Here is an 8,567-nt window from a genome sequence, read left to right as displayed (position 1 = left end):
GTCATCATATTCTGCTGAATCTGTTGGCGTGGTGATGATATCACGTGATCTTGATAATGCAACATTAAAATTCTGTATTTTTAATTTCTCAGTTGAATTTAACGTGTATAGCACAACTAGAGTTAACACACCTGAATACACTATTATGAACCTCATTGCAATTGCAGAAATATTCTGTTTCAAAAAGAAAGATTATTGTTAGGGTTAGCGATTCGAATATTACAGGAATTCAAAAACGCTTTTTATACGTTTATGCATGATAATAATAATAATAATAATAATAATAATAATAATAATAATAATAATAATAATAATAATAATAATAATAATAATAATAATAATAATAATTTAGGTATAATTTTGTTGCAGTTTAGTACTACTGTATTGTATTTTTTTTTATCTTATTTATACGGAGCGAGTGTTTATTTTCGGTTAATTTTCATGTTTAATTTTGTTTTTGCTGTCTTGAAGAGGGGCATCAGTGACGGACTCGTAAGAGTTTCTATGTCGTCCATTGACCATTTTTAAAAAATGTTTACTGTAACCTTCATTTGTTTTAATTCCATGTATGTTATATGGTCGAATAAATGTGTTGCCAACGTAACGTGCACGCAGTACATGGCTATTTATATTGTAAACAATGTATTATGAAGTGTATATTTACATATACCACACCCAAATAGTTCATTAGATCTATTTTTATTGACATTTCCAGTGCTTTCAATTGTATTTAGTCTCATTTATACTTTATATTGTATAACCTGAATGTCAAAATCAACATTTTATTATGACTTTCATGTCTGAAAAATATTGGTTATTTTGAGGAAGTAGACAGATTTGCAAAATGGTGCGGTAAGAATTATCTATTGCTAAATATTGAGAAAACTAAAGACCTAATTATTGATTTTGAATTTAAAAAAAAAAAACGAAATTGTCCCCCTTGTAATCAATGGAGCAGAAGTTGAACAAGTCGATAAATATAAATATTTAGGAACCATAATTGATAAAAAAACTTAGGCCTACTTGGACAGACCAAGCTGAAGTAACAGTTCGCAAAGATAATCAGCATTTATATTTTTTAAGGAAACTTAAAAATGTTAGTGTAAATGAAAATATAATTTTACTCTTCTACAAGGCCGTTATACCGTGTTCTAATGTTTAATGAAATTTACTACTATGATAACACGTTTGAATATGCCTATAGGAAAAATCAATTTGAACTTTTTGTCAAAATAGCTAATAAATGCATTAATCGAGATGTCTAGTCTAGTACAGTATTACAATCTTATTGAACAGAAAAGGATGGCAAGTATAAAAGATGATGTGCATCCACTAAGCTTATCGTGTAAGTCTAACTTAACTCTCAAGAACATCAAGTTATCGACTTTTTATTCCAGAATGCATTTTTAATTATAATAGCTATGTTAATCATCATAGATAAATAAAAATTAGTTTAGACCAGATTAACAACACCAGAGAATACCTGGTCCCATTAATGTATCGTATTTTACATTGTATAGTTTATTGTTTTCCATATATATCGTATGCTTCATTGTTATTTAGGCCTATTGTTTATTTAATGTATTTTTACTGTATAGATACTGCTATGTGGAACTATTGCCAAATGTGCCTGATGGGCTTGGCATGGGTTGCAGTGGTACCTCCGACAGGGGATTTGTTCCCCCCAACTGAGTACCTCGTCCCCAACATCTCATAATTAACAGAAAACAGAAAATTGTATCTGTTAATAACAAAATTTAATTTAATCGTTTTCCCGGGGGTAGGCTTCCCCGACAGGGGAGGGGGCGTGGACCCCTTGTCGGGGTGCTTAGACCTCTCGTCGGGGAATTCCTGAAGCTGCTCCTGCTGACGAACTGTCTGAAATACAATGATAAAAAATATACTGTAAACCCAAGTTGTTTTTTTTAGTACTCACATAATGTAGGCCTGTGATCCGTTTGATGAGGTGATGATTGGACTGTGTCATCATCATGTCAACACTGATGAAAATAAGCAAAAATATGAAAGAATATCATTTTACTGCATCTAATATATGTTCAACAATGGGCAATTTCAAATAACAGAAAGGCTTTTTATTACCTGATGATGACATAATTAATGTCGAAATATTGAATCCCAACACGATGGCGTGCCTTTCGATACTTGGAGTATATTGTATTATATTATCTTATCTGAGATTAATCAGTGGACCTTTCGCTTTTTATTACCGGTAGCCAAGTACAACAACCGAACTGAGGGGGTATGTCAGTTGTTGGACAAGAGCTTCGGCGATACATTTTTTCTTATTTTCTGTTTGATTACATTCAAAAATGATATTTCAATATTGAATCATGTTGTGGGAGTTTGTATGAGTTAGAATTAGCAATCGATAAAGGAAGGCCCATTTTTTTTAACTGGGGGTATGCATAAATTAGAAATTCAAATTCCTAATTTCTTACACACAATTAGCTATGAAGGCAGCGGTGGCACCAGAAATTTGCCGACAAGCGTCCGACATGTCCGACAGAGGGGTGCGAGCCAAAGGGCTGACGAAGCCTCGGTCAACGGCCCAGAATAAAAACTCCCTTTTGGGGTTCACGGGAAGCGTTTTTATGGCTTAATGGTCCAAAATGTGCTTTTAGATCACAATATATTAGGGATTGGAAGTCAAAATAACGTTATTTAGATAGGCTACTGTTATGGTTCATGATTTTAGGCACATTGTTAATTTTATTAATTACCCTAATTAATGGAACATCCTTAAGTGGTATATCCCATTGGAATGTCCAATGGGAAGGAGTGCTTGAGAAGCCAAGCCAAGTAGCTTTTATCTGTCTCTTTGTTCCAAGCCATTGTTGAGAGCAGACATATATAGAATCTTAATCTGATGTCTTCGTAAATTCAAAGTTTTTTATATAGAACTGTAAGTAATTACACTTATTATACCTATTATATTAATGACATTTATTTGAGTATATGTAAATTATAGTATGCTTAGACATAATAACTATCGTACTGAGCTATTGTTTAGAAGTACAGTGTGTTTTGTAATTACCATTAAGTAGTAATTAACCAGATTACTTTTATGATCATTAACTTTAAATTATGCAGTGTCTGGAATTGTTCCTACGATTAAGTTTTTATTATGTTAACTATTGAAGTTAGTTAAGCTTGATCAGACACCTTTTGATTACTATAGATTTAATAATCATTGACTTTATAATCATTTGATCAGATACAGTGTCATAAACTGAAACTGTTCTAGAATTGAATTCTACAGTACTATTACTATGTTATTTTACAATTACATAATGTATGCAATCTGAAGTATTACATTATTATATATTTTTGATGTAATTAAGTAAATTTTGATCCCACCAGACAACTGATCATACATTATATCTAATTTAAGTTGGCCTCATTAGTGATAAGATTGAATAAGAAAAGCTAACCATTGGTGGCGCTTTTCATTATGGCTGCCTGTAGGTGGCGCTCTTTATTGTTTACTATTTATTGGTTATGTTATTATCATGTATTATTTATAATGTTACCTTTATAGATTATTATACTGTACCAAACTTGGTTATACTGATCTACATAGACAAATGATTTGCCATGAACTGGTGAGTGGATATTAATGTACAGTATTGTTTTAAGTAATACATGGATACAATTTTAACTATGAATGTTGATTGATTACAGTGTAAAGACGATACACAACATGGCTTGACTTTAGTTTGATTGATACTTGTATATCTTTGCTTCTATGTTTTATATGATGATTTACTGTAACACATGATTTAGATTGATTTTAAATAATGATTAATAGCATTAATTATGTTGTCATTGATTTAAGAAAAACTCTTATTTTCCTATGTAACTCTATTTTGTTAGAGGCAAGTTATGATAATTTTGTACCCCTTTTTACAGAGGCTGCTTTGCCTGATTAGTGTTACCCAGAGTTTCTTTGACCGGGTTCATTTTGCTACGTCACTTTGATGAATAAATCTTATGAAATCAAGACGAGTTACCTGTTGTCGTTGTACGTGTCGACCGCTACCCCACACAAATAGTTAGGGAGGCCGGAGCCTTTTACAGTGGTGTCAGAAGTGGGATGAACAAGACAAGATAAGGTAAAAAAAAGTACGTTATTCAAGGAAGCAGCCTCGGTTTGTGGAAGAAGACCCATCCTGAAGAAGACTGAAGACTCAATGTTGTATATGTTGATAATTGTATATTTAAAGATTTATAATTTGAAGTTCATGATATGATTTATAATCTCTGATGAAGATATCTATATTGTTTATACTGTAGAATTTTGTCTGTCTTACGCTGTTATATTAACATTTGATTTTTTATATGATAACATATAATTTTTTTTGAATATATACCCTATACTTTACACATATTATCTATATATATATATGCTATGGCTATGGAAAACGGAGCAGGTCCTTCTACACAGGAGATTTTACAAACAATAGCAACTGCACTTCAAGGCATCAACGTTCATCATGTCCATCCTGGAATAAAACTGACCAAGTTTAAAGGTTCCAAGGCAAGTAATGAACCTTCTTTGACTGAGTGGCTGGAAGATTTCACAGCTTACGCAAATCAGTATGGACTGGAAGATGCCAAGAGAGCACAAGCCTTGTTGGACCATTTGGGTGGAAGCGCGAAAGAAGAATTAATGTGTTATGGTGTTGATGTACGAAGCAACCATCAGCGAATAGTTGAAGTGTTGAAAGAACGCTTTGGTCCACTTGAGACGAATGCTTCGTTGAGCGAGACTCTACATAATCGTGTACAACAAGATGGCGAAAGCCTAGCAGAGTTTAGTTTGGCACTAATGAGACTGTATGGAAAAATGGAAACTGCAACGACAGATACCGGTGAAAGAAATGCATTGGCAAGACTAAGAGATAATACTCTTAAAGAAAGATTGGTTAGAGGTGTCCGGGAAAAGTGGGTCCAGCGGGAGTTGCGGAGAATAGAAATTGATTGCAGAGGCAGATCGTTCATGGAAATGCGTAGAAGTGCACTTGACTTTTTTCAAGATCAGGAACCAATCTCTAGAAGATCCCATGGTATATACGAAGTGCATGCTGATCGAGTGGCGAATACTTCTCACCGAGACCAAAACAACCAATCAACCGAGAGTCGGGAGTTATCCAAAGAGGTCAACACACTAAAAGATGAAATGGCAAAGTTAAGGTTGGTGATCGAAAAAATGGATAGGCCAAGCACAAGTAATAAAAGTAGGTCAATCAAAGACGTAAGTTGCTACCAGTGTGGGCAGAAGGGTCATTATAGACGCCAGTGCCGGAACTCAAGTCGGTCACAGGACACCTATCAACGAAAGTCCTACCAACCACAGCCAACCAACAAATCTCAGACAGCTTACCACCAGGCACCAGTTCACCAGCCTCAAGGAATTTACCAAATTCAACCTACACCTCAGCAAATGTATCAAACCCAGCCAACCTATCATCAACCTCAAGTGAATTGTCAACCACAGCAGAATGCACAGCAACAAACCTCACAACAGCCACGAAATGTACAGCATTCGGAAAACTCCTACCCTCCTCCATCAGAGGCAAGGTGGTAGGAGGGAAAGATGTCAAGCCTATTATTGTAAATGCAACTGCACCAACAACAAATGAAAGCTATGAGTCAACCCGGTTGGGACTGCTAGCACCAAGCCCTAAGGTGATAATAGATGTTGCCGGAATACCAATCGGTTCTATTCTGGACACCGGAGCAGAAGCGTCCATTATCCCTGCTGATATCTACCACAGCTTACTTGAACCTCACATTGGCCCGATGGGAAGCCTTGAATCAGCTATTAAGATAGTTGGAGTTACAGGTACTAAAATAGCAGTAGAAGGTTATGTGCGGGTACCTGTTACGTTAAGAGGTAAGAATGCTGTAGTTGGATTCTTAGTGGTAGGAGAGAAAACACCTAGACTTGGACGGAAACAGGACTACCCCCTTATATTAGGCTGTAATGCTTTGAGACTATTAACAGATGATACACAAACTCAAGGTGACTTAGGTGTTGTGGTAAACAGCCTTCGGATGTCGAAAGAATCAGCCAACTCCAATAAACAGTGTACTAGACGTGGTGTAGACTTGCTTGCTTGAAGTTGTCCCTCCAAGATCAGTTAAGCGATTAGAGTGTTGCTTCGACACAGGTGCAAGTAATAGTCATGCGGAGAGTGTTTGGTTAGTGGAGTCATCTAGTGATACGTCAGGATTAGAAGTTATTGAGGGTTGTGTTTCTGGTGGATCAGGATTAAGCCTTCTAGTATCCAATTCAGCTGATAAAGAGTTGATTCTACAGCCCAATACCAGAGTAGCCGCAGCTGTTGCACTCGCACAGCAAGCTCAGGTAGTAACGTTTCAAACTGATGGTGTTCTACAAGTAGAAGTTAAAGAAGTCTACATTGATGAAAGTCACATCCTGAATACCTCATCAGCAACAATACACTCAGAAGCTAGGTGTGAGCCACATACTTGCAAAGATGGTACCACATTAGAATTACCAGTTGGAGTCAGTTTAAACAACCTAGACTAATGAAGCAGACCAAGTTGCTAGATTACTAGTTGAGCATAAAGAGGTTTTCTCAACCGGTGAATTTGACCTTGGCCATTGTGACCTAATTCCGCATGAAATCAAAGTGTGTACAGACAAGCAGATCCGCATGCCTTATCGTAGAATACCACCAACACAAATGGCGGAGGTTAAACAACTACTACAAGATATGCTCGATAAGGGGATTATTCAGAGATCATCTAGCCCTTATGCCAGCCCAGTAGTACTTGTGCGGAAAAGCTCCGGGGCACTACGACTTTGTGTCGATTATCGTCAGCTCAACGCTATCACAGTTAAAGATTCTTTCCCGTTACCACGAATCGATGAAACGCTGGAGGCATTAGGTGGAGCGAAATACTTCTCACCAATGGATCTTTCTCATGGATACTTCCAGGTTTCAATGCATCCAGACTCCATCCCGTTAACAGCCATCCGAGTTCCATGGGGATTGTTTGAATTCAACCGCATGCCGCAAGGACTATGCAACAGCCCAGGGAAATTCCAACGGATAATGGAGAATATATTTGGTGACTTAAACTTAGACAAGTTGTTATTGTATTTAGACGACATTTTAGTGTTTTCAGATACATTTGATGAACATTTAGAGCGACTTGCAGAGGTGTTTAGACGATTACAGAAACATGGTCTTAAGCTGAAAGGTGGAAAATGCAAGTTGTTCCAGACTGAAGTGACTCATCTAGGTCATATTGTCAACAAAGATGGAATATCGGTAGACCCAAGCAAGGTAGAGAGAGTTATGCAGTGGCCTACTCCCAAAGATTCATCGCAAGTAAGTTCATTCTTGGGCCTTGCGTCTTACTATAGACGATTCATATCTAGCTTCTCAAAAATTGCGGCTCCATTACATGCATTAACCGGAAAGAAAACCAGAAATGCGGGGAAGAAGCTACCGTTTGAATGGAGTGAACAAGCCGAAACAGCATTCCAGACACTGAAGAAAGCACTATCAACAGCACCTGTCTTAGCCTACCCCCAGTTTGGTAAGGAGTTTGTTATAGAGGTTGATGCTTCTTTTAATGGTTTAGGAGCATGCTTAATGCAGGCAGATGAAAATGGAAAACCCCACCCATTATCCTATGCAAGCCGCAGTCTCCGAGGAGCTGAAAAGAACTATGCAGACCTTTCAAGCTTTAAAGTAGAACTACTCGCATTGAAATGGGCAGTCACAGAAAAGTTTGGATCTTACATCAGAGGTTCGAAATGCACAGTGTTTACAGACCACAATCCACTAGTTCATCTTAAGACGGCCAAACTGGGAGCAACAGAACACCGTTGGGTTGCACAACTCGCACCCTTTAACCTTGACATTAAGTATAAGCCAGGGAAGAATAATCAGTGTGCTGATGCACTGAGCAGGTGTCCAACTAGCGAAATACACGCTGTGGAGGTTATAGTAAGAGAAGTTACAGCCAGTAGTTTAGTGCCGGATAAAATCTCAGGTTCAGAACAGACCATAGTAGCAAGTCATCCACAGAATGAGACTTATAGTCTATTTCCTTCATACACACATGAACAACTTGCTCATCTTCAACAAAGCGATGCCATATTGGCGAAAGTATGGGAGTGTTGGCGTACTAACTGGCAGCGGGGACAGCCACTTACAGATGATTCTCCTGAGTTAAGAAGTTGGTTAAAACAACTACCACACTTCAAGGAGTGGAAAGGTGTATTGTACCGTGAAGTTGAATGGAATAACGGTGATTGCCAACAGCTACTCACTCCGTATAGTATACGACAGAAGATGCTAGAGATGGCACACAACGAATGGGGCCATCAAGGTGTGAACAGAACAATTGGTATCTTGAAAACTCGATGTTTCTGGCCTGGACTCCAAAACGATGTACGACATCACGTCAATAAGTGTTTCACATGCACAACATCTAAAGCAATGAATCCTGTCATCCGTACACCTAGACGTCACCTTGTTGCGTTTCGTCCTTTTGAGATGCTC

At 37.4% G+C, this 8,567-nt stretch overlaps 1 long non-coding RNA gene across 1 annotated transcript; it reads right to left on the bottom strand.

Moving 5' to 3' along the window:
- Positions 1 to 8: 8 nt before the first annotated feature.
- Positions 9 to 2,162, bottom strand: LOC117100596. The gene is made up of 3 exons (XR_004444139.1): positions 2,101 to 2,162; positions 1,937 to 2,000; positions 9 to 174 (listed from the first exon to the last, which is right to left on the bottom strand). It is a non-coding gene; the product is annotated as an uncharacterized LOC117100596 (long non-coding RNA).
- Positions 2,163 to 8,567: the final 6,405 nt, after the last annotated feature.

The sequence above is a fragment of the Anneissia japonica genome, unplaced genomic scaffold, assembly GCF_011630105.1.
Source record: "Anneissia japonica isolate Jap-2015-1 unplaced genomic scaffold, ASM1163010v1 scaffold1770_len632688_cov154, whole genome shotgun sequence".
Taxonomy (NCBI): Eukaryota; Metazoa; Echinodermata; class Crinoidea; order Comatulida; family Comatulidae; genus Anneissia; species Anneissia japonica.
The sequence above is the reverse complement of the archived record's forward strand: the minus strand, read 5'-3'. Positions and strand labels throughout refer to the sequence as shown.